This window comes from Somniosus microcephalus, chromosome 19 (genome assembly GCF_052327205.1).
Source record: "Somniosus microcephalus isolate GS21.2 chromosome 19, FLI_Smic_1.0, whole genome shotgun sequence".
Classification (NCBI taxonomy): domain Eukaryota; kingdom Metazoa; phylum Chordata; class Chondrichthyes; order Squaliformes; family Somniosidae; genus Somniosus; species Somniosus microcephalus.
The window spans coordinates 76,602,093-76,618,057 of record NC_141005.1 but is presented as its reverse complement, the minus strand read 5'-3'; the positions used below and the strand labels follow the sequence as shown (position 1 = coordinate 76,618,057).

Below are 15,965 nucleotides of genomic sequence, written 5' to 3'. Positions count from 1 at the left end.
GCAGCCTTCAGATGTTCGTACTTGCCAGTCTGTGGTGGGTCCTGCAGCGCTGCCCAAACTTTGGGGACGGTAGCGTACGTGAGCGAGGAGACGAGGTAGTCGTACTTCGTGGTGTCGCCTGTGATGCCTTTCAGCCGGAATCTGGACTCAGCTTGAACGAACCAGGCTTCGGCCAAGTTTTCCCAAAAGTCTGGTAATTTAACCGTGACTGCGTTTGTATCCGCTATGCTAGCTTAGGATTCGTCCTGAGCGTCGGGGTCACCAGTGTTGAGATACCGCGGCAAACGTGGGAGTCGAGACCAGAGCTAGTAAAACAGAACAGCTTTTTATTTCAGCCTCATGGCAAAACAGGAACTGGAAGAGCCCGCGCCTGACTTAAATACTCCCCAGACAGGAAGTGCTCCCGGCAGCCTGTCCCTGTGGGAAACAAGTTGCTGGAGGAAAGGGCCCCCGGTTGGGGGCGTCTGCTTAAACTGTCCGTACCGCCGTGAGCGGATTGTGTCCAGTGGTGGCGTGTCGCCACAAGGGTTAAATTGGATAACCCTCGAAAATGGGCGTGGGGTTCGTGGTACGCGATGCGTTGCAAGCAGCACATTAACTTCGTGTTGTTTTACATGATTGCTGCATGCAGCCAGCGCTACCCACGCTGTTCATTGGCTGCATGCATCAGCAAGGGGCCCTATATTGCAAGTGGCTAATGCTACTTAATGCGAGTGAACTGAATCTGTGCTGCAATACTTTGAGGAATGGCTGAGTGCATGCACAGAGGTTTGCTAATAATGCACTGGAGGCCTTGGTGCAGCAGTTGGAGAAAAAGAGAGACATCGGGCTCGAACTTCCAAGCCCTGAGGAGGCGGGTTTGGAGGCGGGGGTGGTGGAAAAATTGCAGAATCGGGGGGCAGGAACCCATCCTGCCCCCAATCCGCCTCCGTGCCAATGTCCCAGGAGGCGGGTACCCGACCTGTGCTGGGAGCCGCCTCCCCAGGGCAGGAAGGGGATTAGTGCCAATTAACTGCCTGTTAACAGGTAGTTTAACAGGCAGTTTTTGCCTAATCCCTATTTTTAGCCCTGAAGTGCGGGCTGTCCGACGGCTCCGAACCACGCCAAGTTAGCGATGCGGGCCGTCGGTCTGCAGGGGTTGGAGGGGTCGAGATGTCCGCTGTGCAGGTGAGTGATGGGTGCATGTGTGCAGAAGTAAGTGTGTGAGGTAATTGTAAAGTGTTTTAATAAGTTTTACTTACCTTTACTTTCTCCTGCAGGCTTCCTTCCTTCAGTTCTCGGGAGTCCCTCAGCTCACCGGCACAGAAAGCAGAATGGCCGCTGAAATGTCAAAAGCTGCAGCCTCTGCTTTCTGGTCTGGAGAGATCTATAACTGAGTCTGAGTAGAAGGACTCAAGTTAGAAGACAAATTGTCAGTGTTTGACAGCTTCACAGAGCTGTCCAACGCTGATTTTTCATCTGTCAAAAGCTCTTGACAGCTGAAATGTCAATTGCTGATGTCACCAGTAACCAGGTGTCCCTTAATAGGCCTGCTGAGCCCGCTGGGCGGGCTTAACAAGTTCAATCAAGGGAAAATAGCGTGGGTTGGCCACAAGTCGATGGAGGCGGGACTGAAACCCCACAAGTGGGAGTCCCACCTCCAAAAGCTCCCCATTGACAAAATCCAGCCCCATGTATCTGCAGGGAGACAAAAGGCCCTCCAGACGCATGCACAGGGGGCAGTGGAAAGAAGCAGCAGTGGAGGTCAACGCCAGGAGTATAGCTCCAAGAATATAGATGCAGTGCAGAAGAAGTTTAATGATCTGACATGAGTTGTCAAGGTGAGTGAGTTCAATCTTCAAATGGCATATTCAACTAACTGCAGCGTCAGCCTCATCCACTGCTCAATTTGCTACACCTCCATCACCCATCTACCAACAATCTCTATCAATCAGTACTCAACCCTATAATTCATATGCTTTACCTCATCCTTGCACACTTAATGCTGTTGCAAGCCTCACACTCACAACTCTTACACACTGGCAGCTATTCACCATGACAGCCACATCACCCAAACATATTGCAGGACAGTCACTGAAACACTTCCCTCTTTCTTGCAGGAGAAAGTGGCGCATAACAGCAGACCGCAGGAAGAAACTGGAGGAGAAGAAGTGCACCTGCACATTTTAATCCCATGGGGGAGACAGTGCTGGACATCCTGTAAAGGGGAATAGCAGAGGCCATGGCCACTGGAGGCGCTGGAGTGATCGATGATGAGGGTCTCTGCATACCTAATCCTCCTCTCTTCCTACTTCTCCCTCATCCCAAAATCTCTTCTGACTCAAAGCTGCAGATGGTGTAAGCACGTACTTCTTACTTTCTCCTCTCCCCTCACCATAACCCTTGTCCCTTTTTCATTTCAGATACCTTGGAACTGGAATATTCCCAGCCAAAAGAGGAAAAAGACAATGATGATGAAGAGACACCGTCACTTGATTTTACATTCGTACCCATCAGCTCAGAGACCTGACACTGCATGTAATTTAGAGGATAGGATAGAGGAGGGATCTACATGTGGTGAGACACCGGATTCAAATGTATAGGAGCCAGGACAGACAGCGGCGGGGGGTGGGGGTGCGGTGAAGGACACCACAGGTGCCAGCTCGCCGAAGGGCGAGGTTGCACACTAGTTCTGATGCTGAAGAGTCAGTTGACAACTTTGATGGCCCAGACTACAGAATAAGGCTGATGGGCATACACAACCAAATGCTTGGTGCACTGGAAAGCCTACCAGAAAACCTGGGCACAATGTCAAGGAGCATGGAGGTGTCCAGAACCAACTTGGCCCAGGGCTTTGTGCAGAACTTGGAGCCCATACTTTACAACATGGAATGGGTGGTCAGCTCCATCAGCACACCTGTGAAACCCACCATGATGCAGTGTCTGATGGCCAATGTCACAGCTTCCATTGCAGCATAAAACTTCCATCGAAGCCCTGACTGCTGCATTAGAAGCTCAGGCTGCTACCATCTTGGCTCCGGATAACACTGTTCAAAGGGGCTTCCAGGGGATCACAGCAGTCCAGCAATCTGTTTTCCAACAGATCACCACAATTGCTGAGGCACCGTTCTGGGAGAGTCAGAGTGGCTGCATGGAACAGAAACCTGCTGTCTTATCTCAGGATAACAGCACACCTGCACCCACTTCTGCCACTCTGCCAGTGCCCTTGCTGTTGCCTGTCAGCCAGTCAGCCCGGACTGATGCAGCCCATGCCAAGTTGGTGCAGTCTGAAGCTGGGCCCCCTCAGCCCAGAGCTGCTTGAGGTCGCCCTCCATCTGCATTCTCCTCAATTGAAGATCAGCAGCCTTCCACTACCCATGTCGCAGCCACTGGGGAAGCACCTCGTAGGAGCAGCAGGAAAGGTAAAGGCACACAGAAGACATGCATTAAGGGAATGCACAAAGGTAATTAGTTTAATTTTGTATGTATTATTTATTGATTGAATTGATAAATTTGGATTTGACTTGGTGGTGGTTTTTATTTCTGTGATGAACTGAGGGAGGAACCAATGAGTGTGACCAGAAAGAGGATGATGTGATGGTCAGTGAAAAAGGAAAGGTAAGCAGTGTGGGACTGTTGGTGAATGCAGCGATGTAGTTGAGTTTTCTGATATCGCTCATGAATAATCTGATCCTGAACTCACATCTTTCTCCAGTTTCTCTTCGAACTCCCCTCATGACCTCTCTGCATTCATCTTGCCCATGAGACCCATTTCCTGCTCCCTCGACCCTATTCCCACTAAACTGCTGACCACCCAACTTCCTTTTCTGACTCTCTTGTTAGCTGACATCGTTAACGGTTCTCTCTCCTCAGGTATTGTCCCCCTCTCCTTCAAATCTGCCGTCATCATCCCTCTCCTCAAAAAACCAACCCTTGACCCCTCCATCCTTGCAACCTCCCTTTCCTCTCCAGTCCTTGAACGTGTTGTCGCCTCCCAAATCCATGCGCATCTTTCCTGGAACTCCATGTTTGAATCCCTCCAATCCGGTTTCCGCCCTTGCCACAGTACGAAACGGCTCTCATCAAAGTCACAAATGACATCCTTTGTGACTGCGACAAAGGTAAACTATCCCTCCTTGTCCTTCTTGACCTGTCTGCAGCCTTTGACACGGTTGACCACTCCATCCTTCTCCAACGCCTCTCCACTGTCGTCCAGTTGGTTGGGACTGCACTCACCTGGTTCCATTCTTATCTGTCTAATTGTAATATATGTGGGCAGAACAAATGAAGGACAGAGACAGGATGAGTTGCTAGTCCATGTGCTTGCTGTACTAGGCCAGTGCGAACTGAGCATGCTCATACCAAACCATGTGATAAACCATGTGACAAATGATGTGATAATATATTACACTGCTTTCCCCTTAAAAAAATGTATGTATTCCCCTCTCAAATACAACAAAACTCTGGTCCCACCTTTCCCAGGGTTACATGTACCACATAACAAAAACGCCTGGCTTTTTTTCTTTTAAATGAACTACAAATCCTACAAATGAACTAAAAATTCAGTTTAATAGCAGGTTTGCGGAGCCTTCTTGGTTTTGGTGTTGAACCAATTTTCGGGCTGTTTTGTTTTGGTTCTGAACTCAAAGAAGTAGGTACCACCACTCTGTTTCCCCACTTGATACAACCTTGCTCACAAGGCAACTCAGTACGACGCTTATAGAATGGTTTCGATTCTGTGTCCAGACGCTGATCAGTCCATCCATTCAAGGTTTTTTCATACACTCTTTTCAGTCCTTTTTAGTCTTATTTGCAATCTTAATTGCATTCACGGGAAAGTCTTTGTCAACTGTACCTAGCATGAAAATCTCACCTTCACTCCCAACACATGAGTCCTCATGTGGCAACCTGGACAAGGCATCTGCGATTGCATTTTGCTTTGAAGTGTGATATTCAATCGTGTAGTCATATTGTGACAACAATACTGCCCAAGGTTGCATTCTTGATGCGGCCATTGCAGGGATGGCAGATTTGGACCCAATGTTGCTAGGAGCGGTTTGTGATCGGTTATCAGGGTAAACTTTCTGCTGTTCAGGAACTGTTGGAATTTCTTGATTCCAAACACTATGGCGAGTGCTTCCTTTTCAAGTTGCGCTTTGTGAAGGTTCGTGATGCGAATGTGATTGGTTTCTCTTGGCCGTCATCCATTACGTGGCTTATGACAGCTCCCACACTGCAGCTGGAAGCATCACACGCTAACTTAATCTCACGCTCTGTGTCGTAGTGCACAATTAGACCATCGCTAAAGAGACCTCTCTTATAAACGTTGTAAGCTTCCTGCTGCGTTTTCGTCCACTTCCACTGGACCTGCTTCTTGAGGAGCTCGTGCAATGGCGCTAACATGGTCACCAACTCAGGTAAGAAACGTGCGTAGTACTGGACCATTCCAAGGAAAGATCTTAACCCAGATACATTCTGTGGCTTTGGAGTATTGATGACAGCATCAACCTTTTCCTTCCCTGGCTGCAAGCCATTTGCATCAACTTTCAGACCAAGGTACACAACCTTGGGCTGCATAAAAGCACACTTGCTCCTTTTCAATTTGACACTGTGGGCATTCAACCTATGAAGCACTAAATCTAACACTTCTAGATTTTCTTCCTCACTGCTTGTTGCAAGCACTACATCGTCTTGATTGCATAAGCAATTTGGAACTCCTTGCAAAATCTTATCCATCGTAGTCTGGAAGATTTTGGGGGAGGACTTTACACCATTCGGCAGCTTGGTGTATGAGTACAGTCCCTTGTGTGTGTTGATAGTGAGATACTGTTGACTTTGTCAACATTCAGTTGAGCGTAAGCATGCGACAGGTCAAACCTTTGACCCAGAGAGTGCTGCATACAAATCTTGCGATGTAGGTAACGGGTACTGCTCATCGTCAACTGCTTGGTTGATAGTAACTCTGTAGCCACCGCACAAGCGTACAGTTTGTCTGCTTTGGGCACTACCACAATTGGGGTCGCCCATTCACTTTTGTCAGTTTTTACTGGCATTCCGTTCTCTCTCAGTTTCGCTAGCTCTTCCTCCACCTGATTTTCAACACATAGAGGACCGGCCTTGCCTTACATTAGATAGGCTTCACGTTGGACTTGATGCGGATATGCGCGTCATGCCCAGTGATGCCCTCATAACTATCTGTGAACATGCTTTTAGACTTGTTCAGCATTGTGTCGAGTCGCTTCTTTGAAGCATCTACACTGAAGATGTTTTTCCAGTCTAGTTTTAACTTTCTCAACCAGTCTTTGCCCATGAGGGTTGTCCTGTTGTTGTAGCTCGCTACAGTAATAGGCAGCTTTAATCATAATCATAATCATAATCATAATCAACTTTATTGTCATTGTTAGTGCACAAGTGCAGTACAACGAAATGTAGGCTTGCGGCTCCCGAGAGTGTACATTTAGATTAAGACATTTAAACATTCAACATTCATTTGGCTTGTAATACATTAACATAAACATAAACATAATAAAGTGCATTGGCAGATGTGCAGGCTTTAGAGTTTATTTGTGGAGTTCAGTAGGATGACAGCCCTGGGAAAGAAGCTGTTCCTAAATCTGGTCGTTCGGGTGCGAATGCATCTGTAGCGTCTCCCAGATGGCAGGAGGGCGAACAGACTGTGGCTGGGGTGGGTAGGGTCTTTGATGATGGCCCGTGACCTCCGTAAACAGCGTTTCTGATATATGTGCTCTATGGTCGGTAGCCGGGTGCCGGTAATGCGTTGGGCAGTTTTGACTACCCGCTGCAGGGCTTTCCGGTCATAGTAGCTACAGCTGCCATACCATACTGTGATACAGTTCGTCAGGATGCTCTCTATTGTGCAGCGGTAAAAGTTAGAGAGGATCAGGGGTGACAGGTTACATCCCTTCAGCCTCCTTAGGAAATATAGGCGCTGCTGGGCCTTCTTCACCAGAGAGGAGGTATTGAGGGACCAGGAGAGGTCTTCCGTGATGTGGACTCCGAGGAACTTAAAGCTGTCCACCCTTTCCACCACAGCCCCATGGATGTGGATGGGGGGGTGACTTCCGCCTTTCGACTTCCTGAAGTCCACAATGATTTCTTTTGTTTTCTTGATGTTAAGGGCCAGGTTGTTATCGGCGCACCACTTCACGAGATGCTGGACCTCCTCTCTGTAGGCTGACTCATCGTTGTTGGTGATCTGGCCTACCACCGTGGTATCATCCGCAAACTTGATAATGGTGTTGGAACCATGAACAGCCACACAGTCGTGGGTGAAGAGGGAGTAGAGGAGGGGGCTCAGCACACATCGTTGTGGGGCCCCCGTGTTCAGGGTCAGGGCGGGGGAGGTGTGGTTACCTAATTTGACAGACTGGGGTCTGTTTGTTAGGAAGTCCAGGGTCCAGTTGCAGAGGGAAGTGTTCAGGCCAAGAGTGTGGAGTTTGGTGGCCAGCTTGTTGGTGGCCAGCTTGACTGGCCATTGTGCTGAACTATACATTCCATTTCTCCACATGTCCAGTTCTGGTCACCACACTTTAGGAAGGATGTGGAAGGCACTTGAGAGAGTGCAGAGGAGATTTACCAGAATGGTTCCGGGGATGGGGGATGTAAGGGGTTCTCCTCTTTGGATCGCAGCGGTTTCTCTCTCTAGAGGCCTCTCTCTCCCTCTTGCACAGTAAAACCTTGAGTGGTTCGACCCACTCACCCCTTAGGTTCTAGACACTGGACTTAGATGCAGGAACTACAATGCAGAGAATACTCTTATAGACCAAGTTTAATTAAACAAAATGAAATTTTATTGCATAAGGAAAACCAAATCAAATGCAAGCAAATAAGAGGGTACATGGGAGGGAAAAACAAATCAAAATACAGTACTAACTAAAATAGATACAGGCATATTATACTTTACAAACGTCATCATGAAATGGGGAAACACACGGAACATCGAGGGACAACAACTCATGTTAATTATACCCAAAATGCCCACCCCCTTAAACCTATCTAGATCCGATTATGAAGGGCCAGAAACATGCTCACCAATCCAGTTGGAAAAATATAGAGTTTTGAAACAAGTCTGCATTTTGATCCCCTCAGGCGTCCTGTTTCCGCGTGGTCAGTGGAGCCACAGCGAGCTGCGCCACACTTCTCTCTCTCGAGGTGAAGGTCATGGGCAGGCTGGACACTGGCGGGCCTGGACGTCGGCGGGGACGGAGACCATCTGTTTGACCACGGTTGGAGAGGTCTCTAGCTGGTTACCATTTTCACATGGGTTTCTTCTGTAGGGCTGCTGCCCTTTTGTCTCGTCAGCGGCCCGGGGTTTGTCGACGATATCCCGATGGTTACCCCGGGGCGGGACACAGACTCGAATCACCTTCTTGATGGCTGCCTCGTTCTTCTTCTTCTTCAATCCTTCTGAGCTGGTGATCTGTGAAGGAGGATGATGAGCCTCCTGATAGCGACCGATGGCTACTCCAGGACTCCAAATATACTTCTCAAAGAAGCCTTTATCTCCTGCCAAATCAAGGTTAGTCTTTGTTTAACTTTTGGCGGGCTTGTATCACAACGGGGTAGTTATTATATTTAAACTGCTTTCGGGATGGCCGGTGATGGCCATCTCTGGTCTGGAATGACCCTGCATTGTTTTGAATGTCCTCTTGATGTCTTTAATGGGTCTTTGATGCTCCCCTTATCAATATGAAACTGTTTCCCTTTGTCTGGGTAAACATTTAGATGGCCTTTATCTACAGGCCGATCTGACTGGATCTGCATCCAATCCATATGTATGTGGTTGTGTCTGGTTTCGTTTACTCAGAAACGGCTTCCAGAAGTTACTGTGGGTTGAATCCACAAAGGCTGTCTGGGGACTGCAGGAACTATTTTAAAGTGTCCAAAAAGCTAGTCACGGGGTCTGGCAGCCATTTTATATGCCCCTTTTTCCTGGGCTTCTTTTTAAAACAGTCTTTAAAACAGGGCCTCTTCTGCCAATAGACCCTTAAAACACAATGTTCAATTTTGCAGATCTTACAGGGATCTTAGCTACAAGGACAGGTTGGAGAAGCTGGATTGGTTTTCATTGGAGCAAAAGAGGTTGAGGGGTGATTTGATACGAGGTGTACAAGATTATGACGGGTTTGGATAGGCTAGACGGGGAAAGGCTGTTCCCACTAGTCGATGGTACAAGAACTAGGGGACACAGATTTAAGGTTTTGGGCAAGAGATACAGGGGGGATGTGAGGAAAAACTTTTTTACGCAGCGAGTGGTGAGGACCTGGAACTCGCTGCCGATGGAAGTGGTGGAAGGGGAGACTGGATAGGCACTTGAGGGAAATAAATTTACAGGGCTACGGGGATAGAGCGGGGGAATGGGACTGACTGGATTGCCGGCATGGACTCGATCGGCCAAATGGCCTCCTTCTGTGCCATTATGACTCTATGGGGGAGAAATTCGGTATCGCCCCGTTTGGGGTGCAATTATCGGCCGGGCGCAAGGTTTAGCACCTGCTGCTAATTATCGCCTCCGACTGCGAACTTGGCTTCTATCGCCCCTGGAGGTGATTGGAGCACTAAATCAGGTGCTACACACCTGTCTTAAGGCACTAACACTGAGGAGCGAGGCGCTACCTCAGAGCGCTGGCGAAGCTCCTGTGATGTCAGTCAGCAATGGAACACAGACACACTGGCGCCGGCCAGTTCTTAAAGGGGAGGGTCGATCTTGCTCCCCATCCACACCCTGCTCATTGCAGCCTTGAATCTCGGGCTGGAGAGACCTGTACATCAAATATGCTGGAAAGAACAATGGAGAGACCCAGGGAAAGAGCCCAGAGTGCAGCCCCCACAGTCTCTTCTAAATTGATGCAAGGAAGGTCAAATCAAAATGAACCTGCAAAGTGCTGCTCAGTACCCAAAACTCCTTCACACAGCGTTGAATCTCTCCAGAAGTCTCTCTCTCTCGCTCTCACAGAGTGCGTGGTGCAAACATGTCGCCGACAAAAAAAGGCAGGAAGCGGCCATCTTTAAATAACGCTCCCCAGCCCCTTCCCGACTGCAAAACGCTCCCCTCAACCTGTCGTTGCTAGTGGCAGGCGGTAAGGCAGGGGGCGCCACTCAATATCCGGTCCGGGGCGCTACCGGGGCATTGCACGCTCGACTGACATCACGATCTGCGGGCGCAGGAGATCGTGGCGGTAGTGTTTAGCGCTGCCGCAAAATGTCTGGTCAATTTTGCGAGCGGCGCAAACATCGCTGTGCCCGGGCGGTAGTTGCTTTGTGCCCCATTAGCGCCCTCTTAGGGTGCTAACGGGAGGCGCTAATCAACCGAACTTTTCCCCCTATGACTCTAGGATTTCGCGGAGTAGGTTTTTAACTCTACAGTACTTTTTGTAATTGGTATTTGATTAAACTTACTCTCATATGTGTCATTACTCATAATAGAGTATTCAGCCGCTGTGTCGATACACAGATCAATATATTGGTCATTGATCAAAAGTTTTGTACAGAAGTCTTTCTCACAGCTGCTAGCATTGCTGCTAGTGGCATAGCTGTTCCAGTATAGCTACAACACTGACATCTATCTGACAATGTGGAAAACTGCTCAGGTATGTCCTGTCCACAAAAAGCAGACAAATCCAACCCGGCCAATTACTGCCCCATTAGTCTACTCTCAATCATCAGCAAAGTGATGGAAGGTGTCATCGACAGTGCTATCATGCAGCACTTACTCACCAATAACCTGCTCACTGATGCCCAGTTTGGGTTCTGCCAGGACCACTCTGCTCTCTCTGCAGCAGCAGCGGCAGTGCGAACCTGGGAGGAGTGGCGAGGCGGCGCCGGCGATAAATGGAGAGCCCAAGGCGCAGGTAGGTTTACCAATCTCAGAGCTCCAAGAGCGGGAGAGAGAAGGAAAAAGTAATCGAAGTGCGACGTCACCAGAAAGCAGGTAAGTGATTGGTTGGTGAGTATTTCTCTCTTTCTCGTTTTTTCCAAACTTAAATTTTGTGGTTTATACTTTCTAGGGTCTCTGTTGTGTAGCGGGGATTACTATTAAACGATTATATCATTTAATTGTAGTGTAATTGGTGGGATTGATTTGATGTAATTTAATTTGAATTACTTAAAGGGTAAGCCATGGCAGGACAGCTCGGTGCCGTGTTATGCTCTTCCTGCACTATGTGAGAAATCAGGGACACTTCCTGTGTCCCTGACGACCATGTGTGCGGGAAGTGTATGCAGCTGCAGCTACTGGCAGACCACATTGCAGCACTGGAGCTGCGAATGGATGCATACTGGAGCATTCGCAATGCTGAGGGCGTCGTGGATAGCATGTTTAGCGAGTTGGTCACACCGCAGGTAAAGGATGCACAGGCAGGAAGAGAATGGGTGACCACCAGGCAGAGTAGAAGGCGCAGGCAGGTAGTGCAGGGGTCCCCTGTGGCCATCCCCCTCTCAAACAGATATACCGCTTTGGATATTGGTGAGGGAGATGGCTTATCAGAGGAAGGCAGCAGCAGCCAACTTCCTGGCACCATGGGTGGTTCTGCTGCACAGGACGGGAGGAAAAAGAGCGGGAGAGCTATAGTGATAGGGGATTCTATTGTAAGGGGAATAGATAGGCATTTCTGTGGCCGCAAACGAGACTCCAGGATGGTATGTTGCCTCCCTGGTGCAAGGGTCAAGGATGTCTCGGAGCGGCTATCGAGGATTTTGGAAGGGGAGGGTGAACAACCAGTTGTCGTGGTGCATATAGGTACCAATGATATAGGTAAAAAACAGGATGAGGTCCTAAAAGCTGAATATAGGGAGTTAGGAGGTAAATTAAAAAATAGGACCTTGAAAGTAGTAATCTCAGGATTGCTACCAGTGCCACATGCTAGTCAGAGTAGAAATAGAAGGATATTTCAGATGAATACGTGGCTAGAGGAATAGTGCAAGGGGGAGGGATTGGAACTGGTTCTGGGGGAGGTGGGACCAGTACAAAATGGACGGTTTGCACCTGGGCAGGACAAGGACCAAGGTCCTAGGCGGAGTGTTTGCTAGTGCTGTGGGGGAGGGTTTAAACTAAAATGGCAGGGGGTTGGGAACCTGAGCAGGGAGACAGAGGAAAGGAAAACAAGGATAGAAGCAAAAGACAGAAAAGAGAAAAGCAAAAGTGGCAGTCAGGGAAATCAATGGTTTAAATCAAACATGGCCACAGTAAATAATAATTCTAAAAGGTCTAAGAGTGTTACAAAAAAAAGCCTGAAGGCTTTTTGTCTTAATGCGAGGAGCATTCGTAATAAGGTGGATGAATTAGCTGCGCAAATAGATGTAAATGGATATGATATGATGGGATTATGGAAACATGGCTCCAGGGTGACCAGGGCTGGGAACTCAACATCCAGGGGTATTCAATATTCAGGAAAGACAGGCAAAACGGAAAAGGAGGTGGGGTAGCATTGCTGGTTAAAGAGGAGAATAACACAATTGAAAGGAAGGATATTAGCTCTGATGATGTAGAATCTGTATGGGTAGAGCTGAGAAATACCAAGGGACAGAAAACGTTAGTTAGTGGGAGTTGTATACAGACCCCCAAACAGTAATGCGGAGGTTGGGGATGGCATTAAACGGGAAATTAGAGACGCGTGCAATAAGGGCACAGCAGTTATCATGGGTGACTTTAATCTACATATAGATTGGGTTAACCAAATTAGTAACAATACTGTGGAGGAGGAATTTCTGGAGTGTATACGGGATGGTTTCCTGGACCAATATTTGGAGGAACCAACTAGAGATCAGGGCATCTTAGACTGGGTATTATGTAATGAGAAAGGAATAATCAGCAATCTTGTGCGAGGCCCCTTGGGGCGGAGCGATCATAATATGATAGAATTCTTCATTAAGATGGAGAGTGAAGTATTTGACTCAGAGACTAGGGTCCTGAATTTAAATAAAGGAACCCACGAGTTGGGTAGGATTGATTGGGGAATGTTACTCAAAGAGTTGACGGTGGATAGGCAATGGCAAACATTTAAAGATCGCATGGATGAACTACAGAATTTGTTCATCCCTGTTTGGCATAAAAATAAAACAAAAAATGTGAATCAACCGTGGCTAACAAGGGAAATTAGGGATAGCATAAGATCCAAAGAGAGGACATATAAATTGGCCAGAAAAAGCAGCAAACCTGAGGATTGGGAGCAGTTTAGGATTCAACAAAGGAGGACAAAGGGATTAATTAAGAGGGGGGAAAATAGAGTATGAGAGTAAGCTTTCAGGGAACATAAAAACTGACTGTAAAAGCTTCTATAGATATGTGAAGAGAAAAAGATTGGTGAAGTCAAGCGTAGGTCCCTTGCAGTCAGAATCAGGGGAATTTATAATGGGGAACAAAGAAATGGCAGACCAATTAAATACATACTTTGGTTCTGACTTCACAAAGGAGGACACAAATAACCTCCCAGAGATGTCGGGGAACATAGGGTCTAATGAGAGGGAGGAACTGAAAGAAATCAGTATTTGTAGGGAAATGGTCATAGGGAAATTGACGGGATTGAAGGCCGATAAATCCCCAACGCCTGATAATCTACATCCTACATTAAGGAAGAGGCCCTAGAAATAGTAGATGCATTGCTGGTCATCTTCCAAAATTCAATAGACTCTGGAACAGTTCCCATGGATTGGAGGGTAGCTAATGTTACCCCACTATTCAAAAAAGGTGGTAGAGAAAAAACAGGGAATTATAGACCGGTAAGCCTGACATCGGCAGTGGGGAAAATGCTAGAGTCCATCATAAAAGATGTAATAGCAGAACACTTGGAAAACAGTGACAGGATCGGACAAAGTCAACATGGAATTACAAAAGGTAAATCGTGCTTGACTAATCTACTGGAATTTTTTGAGGATGTAACTGGTAAAATAGATAAGGGAGAACCAGTGGATGTGGTGTATTTGGACTTTCAGAAGGCTTTCGATAAGGTCCCGCATAAGAGATTAGCGTGTAAAGTTAAGGCACATGGGATTGGGGGCAAGGTACTGACCTGGATAGAGAACTGGTTGGCAGACAGGAAGCAAAGAGTTGGAATAAACGGGGCAGTGACTAGTGGGGTACCGCAGGGATCAGTCCTTGGGCCCCAGCTATTCACAATATATATTAATGATCTAGACAAGAGAACTAGATGTAATATCTCCAAATTTGCAGGCGACACAAAGCTGGGTGGGCGTGTGTGCTCTGAGGAGGATGCCGAGAAACTCCAGGATGATTTGGACAGGTTGGCTGATTATACTGCATCTGCCATGCATCTGCCCAATGTGAAAAAATGCGAGGTTTTCCACTTTGGTGGCAAAAACAGGAAGGCAGATTATTATCTGAACAGCAATAGATTGGGAGAAGGGGAAGTGCAACGAGACCTGGGTGTCCTTGTGCACCAGTCGCTGAAGGTAAGCATGCAGGTGCAGCAGGAGGTTAAGAAGGCAAATGGTATGTTGGCCTTCGTAGGAAGAGGGTTTGAGTACAGGAACAAGGATGTCTTGCTGCAGTTGTACAGGGCCTTGGTGAGACCACATCTTGAGTATTGTGTGCAGTTTTGGTCGCCTTATCTGAGGATGGATGTTCTTACCATGGAGGGAGTGCAGCAAATGTACACCAGACTGATACCTGGGATGGCAGGAATGACGTATAAGGAGAGATTGGGTCGATTGTGCTTATACTCGCTGGAGTTTAGAAGAATGAGAAGGGATCTCATTGAAACTTATAAAATTCTGACAGGACTGGATAGACTCGATGCAGAAAGGATGTTCCCGATGGTCGGGGAGTCCAGAACCAGGGGTCGCAGTCTAAGGATAAGGGGTAAGCCATTTAGGACAGAAATGAGGAGGAATTTCTTCACCCAGAGATTGGTGAACCTGTGGAATCCTCTACCACAGCAGGCAGTTGAGGCCAATTCATTAAATATATTCAAGAAGGAGTTGGATATATTTCTTAAGGCTAAAGGGATCAAGGGATATGGGGAGAAGGCAGGGACAGGGTACTGAATTTGGATGATCAGCCATGATCTCATTGAATGGCGGAGCAGGCTCGAGGGGCCTAATGGCCTACTCCTGCTATTATCTTCTATGTTTCTATGTCTCTATGACATCATTGCAGCCTTAGTCCAAACATGGACAAAGGAGCTGAATTCCAGAGGTCAGGTGAGAGTAACTGCACTTGACATCAAGGTAGCATTTGACCGAGTGTGGCATCAAGGAGCCCTAGTAAAACTGAAGTCAATGGGAATCAGGGGGAAAATGCTCCACTGGCTGGAGTCATACCTAGCACAAAGGAAGATGGTTGTGGTGGTTGAAGGACAATCATCACAGCCGCAGGACATCGCTGCAGGAGTTCCTCAGGGCAGTGTCCTAGGCCCAACCATCTTCAGCTGCTTCATCAATGACCTTCCCTCGAACATAAGGGGATGTTCGCTGATGACTGCACAGTGTTCAGTGCCATTCACAACTCCTCAGATAATGAAGCAGTCCATGCCCGCATGCAACAAGACCTGGATGACGTTCAGGCTTGGGCTGATAAGTGACAGGTAACATTCACGCCACAGATGTGCCAGACAATGACTATCTCCAACAAGCGAGAGTCTAACCACCTCCCCTTGACATTCAATGGCATTACCATCACCGAATCCCCCACCATCAACATCCTAGGGGTCACCATTGACTAGAAACTTAACTGGACCAGCCACATAAATACTGTGGCAACAAGAGCAGGTCAGGGGCTGGGTATTCTGCGGCGAGTGTCTCACCTCCTGACTCCCCACAACCTTTCCACCATCTACAAGGCACAAGTAAGGAGTCTGATGGAATACTCTCTGATGTAATAAAACTCACTACGCCCTTGGTTTGAGCATAAAGCAAGGCTTTAATCAACTTGTTTCAGAACATGGAGGTCTAGTTGTATTTCACTAGCTCCTCGTCTTACAAAATGTCCCTGGAAAGCTGGGCCGACACCC

General features: G+C 47.7%; 1 protein-coding gene and 1 pseudogene across 1 annotated transcript in view; one reads left to right on the top strand and one right to left on the bottom strand.

The window, feature by feature from the left end:
* The window catches only part of LOC147104924 (serine/threonine-protein phosphatase 4 catalytic subunit-like), an 847,849-nt gene that overhangs the window by 124,014 nt on the left and 707,870 nt on the right, over positions 1-15,965 (bottom strand). The window lies entirely within an intron of this gene.
* Positions 551-15,965, top strand: part of LOC147104927 (uncharacterized) — a 35,068-nt pseudogene continuing 19,653 nt past the window's right edge.